The following is a 15,541-nucleotide window of genomic DNA, read 5'->3' on the forward strand; positions in this document are numbered from 1 at the left end:
AGACCTAGTGACGGTCAAGATCAGCTTTCTGAGAAAGGCCTGGAGAGAGAATGCATTGCTTCCCCAGCTTAGCCAGGTAATCAAGGCTTCTGTCCCAGTGCAGAAAACATGGACACAGACTCCAGCAGCTTCTGTCTGACTATGGCCCCAAAGCCCAGACATAGATTCACGAAGCGGTGTGTGCTGCCTAGAATGAGGACTGTCCCCGCCGGGTCGGTTCTCACACGGCACTGGCTGGAAGGGAGAAAGGAATATACCTCCTAGGAGGACTCCAGTTAAACAGGTGAGGGGCTGAGTTGTAAGCTCCAAAAAAATGGGAGGGAATACAACAAACAGAGGAGGAGAGTAGAGGGCTCCAAATCACAAAGTGAGTTAGTGGCGGAGTTGAGAGGAGACTCCACGTGCCCCAGGGACCTGCTATGGGCTCTTTCCACTAGTACTGTTTCCCCAGTCAGGGGAATATCTAGAGCAGTCATGCCTTCTTGCTCTGACCCTTGAGGACCTCAGTCTGTCCAGTTAGAGAGGTACAGAGCTCTCTCCCACGTACGGGAAGGATTCTAACTTACTGAAGACCTGCTGTGTGCTAGGTACCTGTACTATTGTGACCTCACTTAAATCCTACCAGTCTGAAGGAAGCATCAGAGAACGCATTTTCCTGATGAGGAAACTGATGCCCAGGGAGGTTAAGATCCATGTGGGCAGTCACATACCTGGCGTGTCTGACTCTGGTTTCAACCCAAGGCCCCACGCCTTTTCCTCTCGGAGGGAATGCTAGGTCCTAGACCAGGATCTCTTTCTACGGCCACTGTCTCCTTACCAAATGCAAGCTCGTGTACCCCACGCACAGTGAGGCCAAACAAACCGAAATGTGGGAATTTGGAGCAGAGAAAGGTTTATTGCAGGGCTATGTAAGGAGACAGGTGGCTTGTGCCCCACCAAACCCAGAACTCCCCAAAGGGTTCCAGCAAAGCATTTTTAAAGGCAAGGTGAGGGAGGGGCGTGGTTGGTTATTGCAAACTTCTTGGTGTAGGAATCCTTTGTTCCTGCAGCTGTCCACCTAGGTCAGGTCACCATGTTCCTGTAAATCTCCAACAAGACAACTGTTATTCTCTGTTCTGCAACTTTCTATCTCTTTATGCATGAAAGAGTGTCATACTCTTAAAGGTCAGAGGTTTATCACGGGCTATCCTGTGTATTTCAGGATACAGGCAACAATGTTAACTCGAAACAAAAGCAATAGAATAGGTTAAAGTAAAAGAAACATCTAATATTGGGTCAGATTTGTTCTTCCCTATTACAGCCTAAGTTAAAAAAAGACTCTGAGGCTTAATAACCCTGAACCTTATCTCCCCGCGATTCTGCTCCAGACGCGGGACTTTCTCCTCCATAGCCTCTCCTACCACTGGACGCGAGTGGGGTTTTAACCCTGCGCACCGGCGACCCTAAGGCCTCTGAGTCCGGAGAACAGGCTCTGGGCGGCCCGCTACGGCTGCTCCACCCGAGTCCTGGGCTCCAGCGCCCTCACCTGGCTGCTGCCGCTGGACTCCGCGCGCCCGGGTTCCGCAGGCTCGGGTCTGCGTCTCCCAGAGCGGCCGCCAGAGCCCGCCCGGGTCCGGCCGGGGCGCAGGGCCCCCGCCCCACTTGGGCAGGGGGGGAGCTTCAGCGGGGGGCGGGTCGGTGGCGCGCGGGCGTCAGGGGCCCCGGGGAGGAGTCAGCCCGGCGCGGCCGGCTGAAGCGGCAGCTCGCTATAAAAGGCGCCGCTCTGGCCGGCGGCCGGGGAGCGCGGGCGAGCGCAGCGCTTTGCAACCCGGCTGAGCCTGGCGAGCGCAAGTGGCGCGGCGTGCGGCGGCGGCGGGGCGCTCGGGGCCGGAGGAGCTGAGAGCGGTCAGGGGCTGAGCCCTGCTTTCCCAGACGAACTACCACTCCGCTTGCCCACGTCCCGGGAGATCGCAGGGCCCGTCAGTGTGCCACCCACCGCTCCGGCCGCTGCGCTTCTGGCCCGCGAGGCGTGCCACTGTCTTGGCTACCGACCGGGAGGTAAGAGGGCCGGGCTCGGCGCGCCAGGGCTGCGCGTACTGCCCAGCCTCAGAGGGGAGGGCAGATTGGGGGTTCGGCGCCTCCACCAGTGATAGGGAAAACGTTACCCGTCATTGGCTTCTGTTTGTCCACTCAGTGCTGTGCGGTCCGCCTCTGTCTGTCTGTCCACGTGTCTGTTAGGGGCACACGTCCTTGTCTCTGTCCGCTGTGGGATTTCTGTGAGATCGTGTGAGCCTTTGCAAGCAGCAGGTGCCAGGGGCTCCAGTGTCCCCGGAGCGCATCCAGCCGGGGGCAGATACCCGTTTTCCTTAGAGTTCCCCCGTTCTGAATGTCTCGGGGGGGCTTGCGCCCCAAACAGTGTCTTGCCGAGGAGGGACTGCTCCGAGGGTCAGGTCGCGGAGTCCAGCCCACGAGGAGCCGGCTCACACTGTGCATGAGTGGGCATGCATCTGGCAACAGGTCTGCGCCCTGCTGCTCGGCCTTCAGCACGGTCTTCCTTCTGGTTTTCCCCTCCGCCTCCCGCTGCCTACACGCTCGCGCACTCCCCGACGGCGCTAGGCACCCAGCATCGCTCTGGCACGCGACGAGTGGAGGCAATTGAATGTTAGATGACACGACTGCTGTTTAGGCTGAGATCCCCAACCTGCCATCGCTGCAAGAGGGTTCGGCGGTCCCTGGCAAGGGTCGTCAGCTCCAAGAAAGGTCATATTAGGTTGGGAAGAAAGTCAGGGACCTGGTGGAGCGCAGGCCAGGGCCGTGGCCAGGTCTCCAGCTCGCCGCTCTGGGAACCAGGGCCAGAGACATTCTGGAATGGACCCGGCCGGACGCATGTGCTCTTGAGAAAGGAGCTCAGTGCGCCGAGGTCCTCCGCTGCAGACTCGCTGTCCGCGTTCTCAGAGACGGCCGCCGTTCCCCAAGGGTCCAACACTGCTGCCGTCCCCGGCGCGCCGCCAGGAGCCGGGTTTGAGGTCCTGAGTCCTGCTTCATGCAGCCAACGCTGCCCACAGGTGAGAACTCCCTTTTTAAACTAACCTTTTGATGTGTGAGCCAGTGCCTGGCTGCAGCCTGGGAGCGAGTCTCTCTTTCCATTCCGGCGGTCTGGAGCGTTATCCCGGGCGCGCCCGGGGGCGGGAGCCGGCGGCTCTGCGTGCCCAGGCGCGGAGCCACCATGGACAGCTCCCAGCCGCTTCCTCCACTCCCGGTCTGTGGCCCTGGGTCTCCCGGGGAAGTCGCGCGGCTTTCCTCCCAGACTCAGAGTAGGGGCACAGGGCAGGAGGAGAGGGACCACTAGTCTGCGGGAGCCCTCGGTGTCCGGTCCCAAGGAGACGTGAGCCACTCAAAAGGAAGATAAAGGGAGCCCGCGTGGTTTGTGACCGGCTGCTAGATCAGCCTGCAACTGAGCTCTGTACAGGACCTCCGGGATGGTGTCGCGGGTGCGCTTCTCTGGCTTTTCAGCAGCCCCACGGGGCCCTCCGAGGTGTTATGACTGTGTGACGCCTGAGCGCTTGACTGAGGCAGTGACATAATGCCAGACCTAATTGACCTCCCTCAAACTGTTTTCTGCGCATGATATAGGGTCATGTTCCGTTTTATTAAATTATTTAGTAAATATGGTACTGGGAGGCGATATTAGTTTCACAGTTACAGTGACAGAATGGAGAAGAATCAGACAGAACACGTGCACAGAGAATGAGTTTGGATGCATTTGCAAAAGCAACTATGCTGTTTTCCGATCCTAATCATTTCCTCCCAGATCCATAACACTTTTAAGAAGCTTCCATTGGTTCCTCTTTAGCCCAGTAGAGGATTTTTCAAGTTGGTTGCTTGGAAACAGGGTGGAGAGAACCTGTAGGGCTTAATCTGCGTAAATTAAACATCTCCCTTCTCTGATAAGAAATGACATTGGCTGGGGCTCTTCTTTTTGTCATTTTCACCTATACAGATGATGTATCTTCCTTCATTTTAAAATTGCAAGAAATTCAGAAGATCTGCTTCTGTTTGTGACTGGCGAAGGCCCATGGAGAGTAAAAACAATTAAGCATCTTTATTTATTTACTTTTGGAGCAGCATGTGTGACTTTTCGAAAGTCACTTAAGTTCTGTGTCTGTTTCCCCATCTGTAAACTGGGGACAACACAATCTACCTTGCAGAGTTGCTGATGAGAATTAAGTAGCACAGTGTAAAGCACTTATACCGGTGCTGAGCACAGAGAAATCTCTTTAAATGGTAGCGATTATAGGTATATTTTAAAGATGGTTGTGCACTGCTTTTGACTTATGTTCACCAGCCCTCTATTCTCTTTCCTAACCTAGTAATTGTTTGATAGGGACTCCAGCTCCACTTTATATTCATGTTCGAGAACTTGTTGATGGAACTGATGAAAGTGCTGAAGTTGATCACAATGCTGAAACAAACAAAACAAAACAAAACAAACAAAACTTGTTCACCAAAGAAAAATGGAAGAATTTTTGCATGAAACAAATCAGTTGCCTGTTTTTCCCACCTGTACCACTTGGAGAAGAGATAAAGTAAGTAATTTTCAAAATCTTATCACAGCCCTCTCGTTGAAATGATCAATTCTTCCTGATTCTTCTCTCAAAAGAATGCAGGATCTTCCGAGGCGCCTCTTTGTCCTCTTGAAGGTGAAGTTCCCTTGGGTGTTGATGGAGATTGGCCTCCACAGCCCCATTTCTGGATTCCTGCAGGATGAAGTGAGGGGTTGCTGCACTAGGGCAGCACCTGGTCCAGGAAACCCCTGAGTGGTCGTTACCAGGCAGGAAGCGCATTCCCTTGTGCTTGAGCCTTGCTTGGCTGTGAGACCCTGATCAAGACACGCACTCGCTCTGCCTGGTGCATTACCACTTATTTGTTCTCAGATAGATTTGAAAATTTCCTCCAGCTCCACCTTCGGGGGTCTGTGTGGTAGAAATCCCTAATATGTGACACACCACAGAAGTTTGGATAATGGAGTTGTAGTGGGTCCAATCTTACAGTTAGATTTTTTTTTCTTGCACAAAATGTATGTGTGTATGTGTGCGTGGCTGTGTGTGTGTGTTTCTGCCAGTTTCACGTTCTGGGGCTCTTAGATTTTCCGTATTTTTTTTCCTTAGTAGATCAGAAGTAATCTTAGCTCCCTCCATCTGAAAGGAGTGGAACTGAAGGATGCAGTCCGCAGATGCTGGGAATCTTTCTGTGACTTTTGTCTACCCGGTAATGTGAATGGAGCAGGACGACGTGGGCCCTGGCTAACCTTGAAGTCCCGGTTCTCTTCTCTGGACTCCCATGCAGTTCCAGTTTCCAGCACACAAGACTTTCTGGTAGGAAAACTATTGAACTACAGAACACTTTTGGAGTATAGGGGCCAAAGAGGGGAGGGACTGGCGTGAGAGGCAGAAAGGGGCGCTTCACAGATCCTGTGACATTCTGCCTGTTGCAGCAGTGTCTGTGTGGCTGGGATGGACGGATCAAATGGCAAGAGTGGCATTCAGTGGGGAAGGCCGGGGGGATGACAGGGGGTGAATTCAGTTACTCTCAGCCTCCTTTGAAGCCCGCCGCTTAAGTGACCCCCTTTTAGTACCTTCTGTGATATTGACAGAGGAGCACAATTTGATGGGATAAAAACATTTCGCGCTTGTAGTTATAAATCAAAAGAGAAATACAAGCATGTGTGTTGGGTTCCTAAAAGGAACAAAGTTGTGTTTATGGGTTGCATTCACAAGAGCCTATATCCATGATCAGTCTAGGCTACACCTCTCATTCCACACGACGGCAGATACCCAGATGGACCATCTCATCCGAGTAATGCATCAGTTGTCTCCTTTTGATTGGTTTTTATCATTACATGGAGGCAACCCAGTTTCCTCTGAACAGGGAACAGGAAAGGATCGCATTCTTACTCTCGTATCTGGTTAGGTTAGTAGGAGGTTAGGATGGTAATGGGTTGGAGGGAGACTTCTCAGTACTGAGTTCCCTTTTATTGTTTTGCCAGCTGATAGCTGGGCCCTGAGCCTCCTTTCCCAAAAGCCTGGCATGTGGATATTTCGTTAAATTGGATAGGACTCTGGTGCCTATCATAGTGACTCTCATTATCTGCACTTCCAGGGGCCATCCTAGTCTCTCTGGTAGGTTCCCTATCCTTCTTTTTCCTCTGTCTGCTTTGGTGTGAGCCTTCGTTCAAACCTGACTCTTCAGAAGAGAGGCTGCATGCAGAGAAATGTCATCAAATATACATTTGCTTTCTGCTTAGTTCCCTCGGTGCCAGGAAACACACTTCCCCACCCGGAGGGAGAGGAGTTGCTGCTCTCCCCTGCCCCTGTTATTTTCCAGGGCCCCTCTCTAGGCTCAGCTTGGTTCCAGGCATCCGAATCCATCCTGCACTTCCCACCCCCTGCAGGTGTGGGAGCCTTCGGTAGGGGAGGGTGAGTGGGGCGCACGGGCAGCCGGCCTCCCCCACTGGCGCTTTCTCAGAACAGGTTTCCTCTCTCTAGCTCCGGACAGTCTGGCTCCTTGCGTGGGGATATTGCTGAGGCATTATCTTTGAATCTTCTGCAAGGACAGCCACATGATAGATCTAACTCGGGTTTAAAGTGCTTTGACCAGACAACTGCTTTTGAAAACCCTGTGTGTTTCTTTCCCTCAGCTGTCCATAAAAGAGCTTAGCCACGAGGCATTTTGTGTTACAGGGAAGGCACGTCTAGAAACTGGTCCTTCCGGCATGTAAAGTATCTGTGCCAGACTTTTGCCTCTCCTGTTTCTAGACATCACTGGAGGAGGGGGCAGGAGGGCTGCAGACTTCCCCAGGAAGCTGCTGCACTCTGTGGCCTTTTCTGGGGTCAGGAGTTCATGCTGTTGGCCTGAGACTTTATGGCTATAAGGCATGGACCCAGCCCATGGGACTGAGGAAAGTACAGTGGGCAGGACTTTTCAGACTTTCATAGGCAAACAAATCACAGGGGCGCTTGTTAAAATGCGAGTTCTGATCAGGTAGATCTGGGGTGGAGCCTGAGCATCTGCATTTCTCACAGGCTCCCAGGTGATGCTGCTGGTCCGTGGAGCTCCCTTTGGGTCGCCAGGGCTTACATCACTGCTGACCTTCTGTGATGCCAACTCAACTCTTTTTGGTATAATTTAAGTCTATTTCTGATGTCCGAGTAGATGGGGCCCAGCTGGCCTGTGTCCTCCTAATGACCTTCTAACGACCCTTCAAATTCTTGGAGATAATTGTTGTCACTCCTAAGCTGTCTTATCAGTAGACTAAATATCTTGAACCCCTTTGAGTTTCCCCTTTTCCTGGTCATAATAAATTTTCCAAAGCTCTCTGGACCGAGTTACTTTTAAGTGCAAGACCATTGTGCAAATGGCAATTTATCTTTGCCTGGCAGAGGCATTTGAATGTAATTTTGGTGGTATTAAGAGATCACTTGGGGAATTTCATCTCACTCTGGTTCCAGACACTGAGAATGCCTGTTTACATTTAAACAACTTTACTTGACTCTAAAGATCACAACTTTTTTTTTTTTGGAACCTGAAAATGGAATTCAAGGCTCAATTATCTTCCTCAGCTGCCCTCCCTGTAGCCTTCCTGTGGGGATGAGCTGGTAATCAGAGATGCCCCCTGCAGCCCAAGATGCAAGGGTGCAGTTGCATTCAGTCACCCACTGCCGCATCTGGAAGCAGGGAAGAAACTGAGTACAAGGTTTTGAGCATCTTCTACGGGGCAGACCCTGTGTTAGCCACTGGGGAGACAGAGCTGAATAAATGGTCTCTGTCCTCCAGAGCTAACAGTCCCGTGGGGGGGAGCAGACATCAATGTCAGCAGTTGCCATGCAGTGTGACCGAGGCTAGGACAGATGGGTCAGGAGGTGTGGTGGGCAGGGGGCCTGCTGGGGGGAAGGCAAAGCCAGGGGACATCCCAGGAAGCTTCCCTGAGAAGGGGCATGAGAAGAGGTGCGTCTAGAAGGATTAGCAGGAGTTTACAGGGATTTTTCTGGTGAGGCCAATGTGGGGAGTGGAGTTCAGAAGGCATTCTACACAGAGAGGGGGACATGGGGAAAGATCCAGAAGCATAGACAGGCTTAAACCTTTCACCTCTTGCAACCCCTCAGTTGCACAAAGCTCTGTACCTGAACTGCCCAGACCTTGGGCCACACCTGACCAAAGAGAGAGAGTCCTACCGGGCAGCTGTAGGTCTCTGGGGCCTTTTGTTTCTTGGGCCAGTGGTTTAAAATTACTTTAACCATATTTTTTCCATAAAATCTTACCAAATCCTAATGTACAAACCAGAGGAAATGTGGCTGCGGCTGGGAGTAGGGGCTTGGTTTTTGTCTTGAGGTCCCCAAGGGATTCCACGGAGCTCTATGGGCTCCAAGGAACACAGTTTGGAAACCTATGTCCTGGAGCATTTCCTTTTGCTTTTGGCAGTCACATTAAGAGTGTTATCTTAGTCTTATCGTGGTTTGTCTTGCTATGTCTTCTTCACATTCTAGATGTCTTGCTGGTTGTTGTGTCAACAATTTTCAATGAAAAGAAACCAGAAGTATCCTGTGTGACACTCTAACAAACGTTGGGTATATGGGGTACGGGTGGGGAAGGAAACGTGGCAGGTGCTGGTTCAAAAAACTCCAGCCGTAGAGGACCACCGGAGGAGGAAAATGGAGCTGTGAGCTTCTTGCAGAAATGGGCTTTTTATTTTCAACTTGTTACTCAATCTTTTGTAATCTTACAAGGCTTTTCAGATTCTATAAAAGCTGACAAGAAAAAAAAAAGCATATTTCTAGGGTATAAGACTCAACAAATTCTTCCCAGGATCTTGCATCCCTTTTCATTGATGTAGCCAAGGGTGAGTTTTGAAAAGGGACTGTAAGCCAGAAATATAAGAATGGAAAAGTTCCACTGGCCCAGGGTGAGGTGGAAGGTTTCAGTTCGAGCTGGAGCTCCTGTGGGCATCTTACAAAGCTCTCTTAAAGGAGAAAATTGATACTCTAAATGGGACAACGCCCAAAGAGAGCCCCACCCCTCACTGATGGGTGCTCCCAGTCCTTAGAAAGGGATCTGAAGAGCTCCCTCTGTTCACAGAGCCAGCTCCAAAAGCACCATCATATGCCTGACTTAAGGTGATGAAAGTAAGGCATGTTCAGTCTGGAGAGCTCCACTGGGTATGTGAGGAACCCTGATGGAGGGAAGGGGCAAACGAGGGTTCCCTCCAGTACGGGCATCTGTAGTTGTCTGGGGCTTGTTCTGCTGCCAGACCAGCAACCCATGGAACTGGGCAGTGTCAGGAAGGCCGGAGAGCTGGTGATCAGCAGCCTCTGTATCCAGATGGCCTCGTGTCCAGAGGTCTTGGTATCAGCCCCCATTGCCTTGGAAACTGGAACACCCGGAACTATGGGCTTGACTCCCAAACCATGGGGATTCAGCTTCCCCTTGCTTCCTAGGGCGGGACTTAGGCTGGGACGGGTGACCAAAGACACTGGTTCCCTAGATCCCACAGGACTGTCTGATGGGTGGCCAGTGATGAGCCTGAGCTGTCCACTTGGATGCAGAGGCTGCTGCCCGGCTCTCACCACACTGCATGCCCTCCTTCCCTCCACTCCCCTGAGGGGGCAGTGGGGCCTGCATGTGGGCAATGAGGACACTGATGCCCAAGGTACAGAGCTGGTACAGGATGACATCTTGGGTGTCTGTCTAGCTCTTAGTCCAGTGCATCACTCACCCGCCTTCTTTCCAGGGCTCTTGTCCTTGCTGAGTGGTGCGGGCCGTTGTTCCCAGCTTGGTCTCCTCGAGTCCCCCAAATTGCTGGGTCTCCAGAGCCTCCCAGGGGACAGCGGGCATGCCAAACTGTTCTCCTTCCTGTAAAGAACAACAACAATGAACCTCAAAAGGATTGAGCCGGGGAGCAGATTTAGGCAGACTGTTAAATTTTTTCGTTTTAAAAACAAACTGGTGGTTTATGACGAACTGTTGGAAAGCTGACTGTGTTACAGCCCCTGAGTAATTCACTCGTATGCTAATTTTCCAAAGGTTTGGGTTCAGGAAAACCTCAAACATAGTGGCTAAGTACTTTTCCTTTCCTTTAAAAATTGTGTTTATTTTGGGAGGAATTTAATCCATATGTTTCAGATCTATTTCCATGTTACTCAGCAAAAGGTTGTTATTTGCCCAACATTGCTAAGCCATGAGCGTGCTTGGGTCCTTTCTGTCTCCTTCCCACAGCCGTCCCCAGGCTCTACCCAATGGGTGCTCACAGCTGAGCCCCGGGCTTGTGGCTGGTCAATTCTATAGCCTTCTATGAGACACAAGCAAATGTAGGTACTAGAGGCAAAAAGAAAAATCCGTAATACTGGTTCTGTCTTTATTTAACATTTCAATTTTTGATTCACTATAGATTTTTTGCATTAATTTCAATTTGTTAAATATTGCATTACAATATCAGCTATAGTGATGACTGAGTTCTCACCCTTCTCCTGACCGACCCCCTCTAGGGCTCGTTCCTGTTGGGAGGTCAAAGTCCTTACCGTCAGTGCTGGTTCTGTTCTGATATTTTCTGATGCAGACATTGGTGCCAGCGACAGACAAACAAGCTTTGGGGATGCTAAAGGCATCTCTGGCTCTTAACCTACCTGTTGATCTGAACTGGGGGTGTAGAAGTCTTAGGGAAAGTGGAGAAGAGACGTATGTGGGTCCTCTTTAGATGTCCATGTGGTCTGAAGCCGATATTTTCCCTTCTCCATTCCTTACCTTCCTTTTTGGAGAGGGAAGGAATTGTGGTGTTCCCTTGTAGAATGTTTTGCCAGTTATGCTGGGCGGATGTGTCACTATGTCTGTGACTTCTTAAGAAGACACTGAGTTTACCAGATTTCTTAATTCAGTTCCTGGTAACAAAAGAGAAAGCAGTTGTGGGATTTGGGCTTTGGAACTTTCACATGCAAGGATTTCTTCTCATTTAAGTGATTTTGTAAAAATAAAAAGGCACAGCAATCTCGGTGGTGTCGATTTGGTTCACAGCTTTGAAGAAGCTGGGAGTTTCCTTTGGCCACCTAACTGTGGGCTGTGCTTACACTTGAGCTTTCCAGGTGGCTGAGCTGAAATCTGTTTTCAGTTTTAAAATGGTTGGGCAATGTTGTTACAAATGGTAACATATAAACATATCCCAGGATTTTCTGAGAATGACCAGGTAGTGAAGTTCATTTTTACTTTAAACATTCCCCGCATACAGTTACTTTAAACAAGAAGCTATTCTTAACATGGAAAAAAGATGATGCTTCTATTGAATCTTGCTTAATAAGCATGAACTTGAGCTTCTGCTCTGCTGAGGTTGCTTGAGGACATCACCTCTCCAAGGTCAAGGGGAACAGAGAGGGGTAGAGTCACACTTTGAATGGGGAATGTCCGCTTCACACAGGGCCCTTTGGTGGACTTTCTGGGAAACGTGGGGCAAGGCGAGGGTTTCCCCTCAGTGTGGAGCACGGGGCTGGCTCCCATCTCAGCCGCTCCCAGGATAAGGCAGTCATTTCTTCATTCAGGGCTCAGAGGCAGACTCTTTTATGTTCTGTTCTATTCCCAAGGACTAGCACATAGTAGGTACTCAAATGTGAATTAAATGTACAAATGCATGAGCCCTGCCTCTGAGTCCCAACCCGCGTCCCCCACGCTCCTCCCCCCCCCCGCCCCCCCCCCCCACAAGCATATACTTTTCTCGGTGGAATAGAGTTGATGCTGAGTCTTGTGTATTCTGCTCTGGGAATTGAATGAACCCTGAGCCTGCCAATCACCTTCTCGGAAGTCTGTACTCTGGTGGCCCTGTGGTTATTCCCATCATGTTTATTCATATCCAGTGCTTCTTGAGCGCTTACTAAGTTCAGGCACCATGCAGAGAACTTTACATACATCACCTCAGTTAATCCTCCTGACAACTCTGAGGCAACTCAAGGCATCAGGTGGAGGAGACTCTGTGAGATCCACCTGAGGTCACTTGCCTGGATGTCATGGAGTTGACACAGGTCTGTGTGAGTCCAAAAACCCATGCTCTGAATAGTGACTGATGTTGCCTGAGTCTTAAACTTGGAGAAAGCACGTTTACGGGAATATCGTAATTCATAATAAAGCAGTCTGAGAATAAGGGCAACCCAAACACACTTGCCGATTCACCAGTTCTTTCCGGACACCTGGGATTCAGAAACGACTCCGTGGCATCTCCCTGCCATGGAGAAGCTCCCAGTTGAGGAGATGCACAGACAGGCGTTCAGGTACCTACAGTCTGTGCTGTAAGGCAGGTGTGGACAAAGTGGAAGCACTACAGATTGATGAGAAATAACTGCTGGGGAAAGAGACAAGGCATCATGGGGAACTGTTTTTTGATTGGGCCTTTTTTTTTCATTAAAAAATTTTTTTTTTCTTTTATTTTTGGCCGCACCGTGCAGCATGCAGGATCCTAGCTCCCTGACCAGGGATCGAACCCGCTCCCCCTGTGGTGGAAGTGCAGTTTTAACCACTGGACAGCCAGGGAAGTTCTGATGGGGCCTTGAAGGAGTGTACAGTTTGCTGGCCGGAGAAGGGAGGGTTAGGAAGGCAGGAATAACCTGAACTAAATTTAGAGAATCTAGAAAGCAGATATTTGGGGGAAGGTCTAGGAGTTCCCTGGAAATGAGACTGTAAAAGTGGGGGCAGGTGGTGGTGGTCCTTAAAAGCTGAGTCAGGACGTTTGGCCTTTCATGTAAGTGGCTTTGACGAGGGGAGGGGTGTCATCAGTAGTTGGACATTAGACCATTGTTCCTGGTGGCAGGTGGCTTGGGTTGGGCTTGTGTTCCTCAGTCCTAAGGGTGGTCTTGGCAGGAAGTGCATTCCAGAATACCAGTTCTCACTTGAGAATGTAACTCCTAGGACCCAGCAAAGGCAATTAGGAAAACTGCACTGCCTACGGTGAATTATTGGTGCCCGGACAAGAGGGCAAGAGGGAGAACATTAAATTGGAAATATTTCAGGGATCTCGTGGCCCGAGACCCTGCCAATGTGAGGTCTGGTCCTTCTGCAGGTAGAGCTCCAAGCCTTTGAGAAAAATGTTCTGAGACTCATGAGTCTTCGGGATTATCCCTCCAGACTGATGCATGCCTGCTTTCTGTATCCAGTCTCACTGTGGGGTCAGAGTGTTCTAGTCTTCATCCCGTGGCCTTTGTGCTGACTTTTTTGTAAGCACCTTCATAATTCTTCACAAATTCTTGGGCAAATTCCTAACTGCTTTGTTTGACTGACCTGCAGCAGAAGTGGTGGAAGGAATGTGGGCAAAAGGGACAGAATTTTCACGGGAGGCTCACCTTGAGGAAGGAGAGAGCAGTCACTGCGAAAGATGTTAGTTCAGTTCAAATAGTCCAGCTGAAACTGGATGAAACAGATGCTCTGAACGCTGTCTGGCCTGCAGAGGTGCCAGGGTGACCTGTCAGCCTTCATCTCTTTCCTGCCCTGTAGCCGCAATGAGACATTCAGGTGGGTGATTTCAGTGAACTAAACCCATCCACAGATATTCTCTTAGTGTTGCTCCTGTACCCAGGACTGTATTTTGTCCTACAGCAAATCTAAGAGGGCCCATCAAATGACCAGAGGAGAGAGAGGTCACAAGGTCTGGGGCTCTGCCCTCTGACAGAAACATATTAGTTTAGATTCAGATCATCAATATCTCCAAGATGGTTCTAATCAGATGAACGGAGAGAAATATTAAGGAAGTATTTCAGGAAAGACTCCTTTAGATTTTGCTGACTACAGAATTAATTGTTTTTTATATTCCTTCCTCATCATGTTTTCAAGCTCTTTAGCTTATATTTTCCTTGATTATAGGATGTTAGAGATGGTGTCATGAGCTGAAAAGGGGCATGAGCTTTGGAGCCTCACAGACCTAACTGCAAATCTGCCTCCGCCACTGATGAGCTCTGTGAGCTTGGACAAGTTACTTCACCTCTTGGTGCCTTCGTTGTTTATTCACCCCCTAAAACGGGATGATGGTGTATTATTCTGAGAATAATCCATGGCAAATAATAGTGAAATAATACATGGCAAACTTCTTAAGAGTTGTGACCTGGTACGTACGAGGTATATAGAATGGCATTTCTCTTCCATCTGTGGACAGACTTGATTGAATTAGTAGACATTTTAAGTGGAGAGGGCAGTGCTGTAACTTCTGGGGGCATTTTCAAACGTTCAGACTTCAGTAAACTCGGGGAAGTATCCAGTCCTGCAGACACCATCGGAATGGCCCAGGCATGCGCTCCAGAGGTCGAACGCAGAGGAAAAGATTGTGTGCCAAGTTCAGCATCCGTGGGAGCAGGGGACCGGGTCCTCCTGGCTCACCACTGCCTCTCCAGAACTGAGCTGGTGCTTAACACACATGTATGAATGAATGACATTTTAAATAAATTTAAAACATTTTTACTGATGTATAGTTGATTTACAATGTTGTGTTAGTTTCAGGTGTACAGCAAAGTGTCAGTTATATTTATATTCTTTTTCAGATTCTTTTCCATTATAGGTTATTATAAGATATTGAATATAGTTCCCTGTGGTATATAGTAGGTCCTTGTTGTTTATTTTATATATAGTAGTGTATATCTGTTAATCCCAAACTCCTAATTTATCCCTCCCGCCTCTTGCCCCTTTGGTAACCATAAGTGAATGAATGATATTTAAAATTTTTTTTAATTTTTAAAAATTTTATTGAACTATAGTTGTTTACAATGTTGTGCTAATTTCTGCTGTACAGCAAAGTGACTCGGTTATACATATACATATATTCTTTTTCATATTTTTTCATTATGGTTTATCACAGGATGTTGAATATAGTTACCTGTGCTATACAGTAGGACCTTGTTGTTTATCCATCCTATATATAATAGTTTGCATCTGCTAATCCCAAGCTCCCAGTACTTCTCTCCCCTACCCTCCTCCCTCTTGGCAACTACTAGTCTGTTCTCTATGTCTTTGAGTCTGTTCCTGTTTTGTAGATATGTTCATTTGTGTTGTATTTTAGATTCCACATATAAGTGATATATGGTATTTGTCTTTTTCTTTCTGACTTACTTCGCTTAGTATGATAATCTCTAGGTCCATTTCCGTGTTGCTGCAGATGGCATTATTTCATTCTTTTTATGGCTGAGCAATATTCCATTGTATATATGTACCACATCTTCTTTATCCATTCCTATGTTGATGGACATTTAGGTTGCTTCCATGTCCTGGCTATTGTAAATAGTGCTGCAGTGAACATTGGGTGCATGTATCTTTTTGAATTATGGTTTTCTCTGGATATATGCTCAGGAGTGGGATTGCTGGGTCATATGGTAGCTCTATTTTTAGTTATTTTTTTTAAATAATTAATTAATTAATTTTTGGCCGTGTTGGGTCTTCGTTGCTGCGCGCAGGCTTTCTCTAGTTGTGGTGAGCGGGGGCCACTCTTCGTTGTGGTGCGTGGGCTTCTCGCTGCAGTGGCTTCCCTTGTTGCGGAGCACGGGCTCTAGGTGCG

At 49.1% G+C, this 15,541-nt stretch overlaps 1 protein-coding gene across 1 annotated transcript in view; it reads left to right on the forward strand.

The window, feature by feature from the left end:
- Positions 1-1,921: 1,921 nt before the first annotated feature.
- Positions 1,922-15,541, forward strand: part of CEMIP (cell migration inducing hyaluronidase 1) — a 158,224-nt gene continuing 144,604 nt past the window's right edge. Inside the window, exon 1 of the mRNA XM_061181725.1 lies at positions 1,922-2,037. The gene's annotated coding sequence lies outside the window, so the exon portion shown is untranslated. The remainder of the gene's footprint in view (positions 2,038-15,541) is intronic.

Source organism: Eubalaena glacialis, chromosome 2 (genome assembly GCF_028564815.1).
Source record: "Eubalaena glacialis isolate mEubGla1 chromosome 2, mEubGla1.1.hap2.+ XY, whole genome shotgun sequence".
Classification (NCBI taxonomy): Eukaryota; Metazoa; Chordata; class Mammalia; order Artiodactyla; family Balaenidae; genus Eubalaena; species Eubalaena glacialis.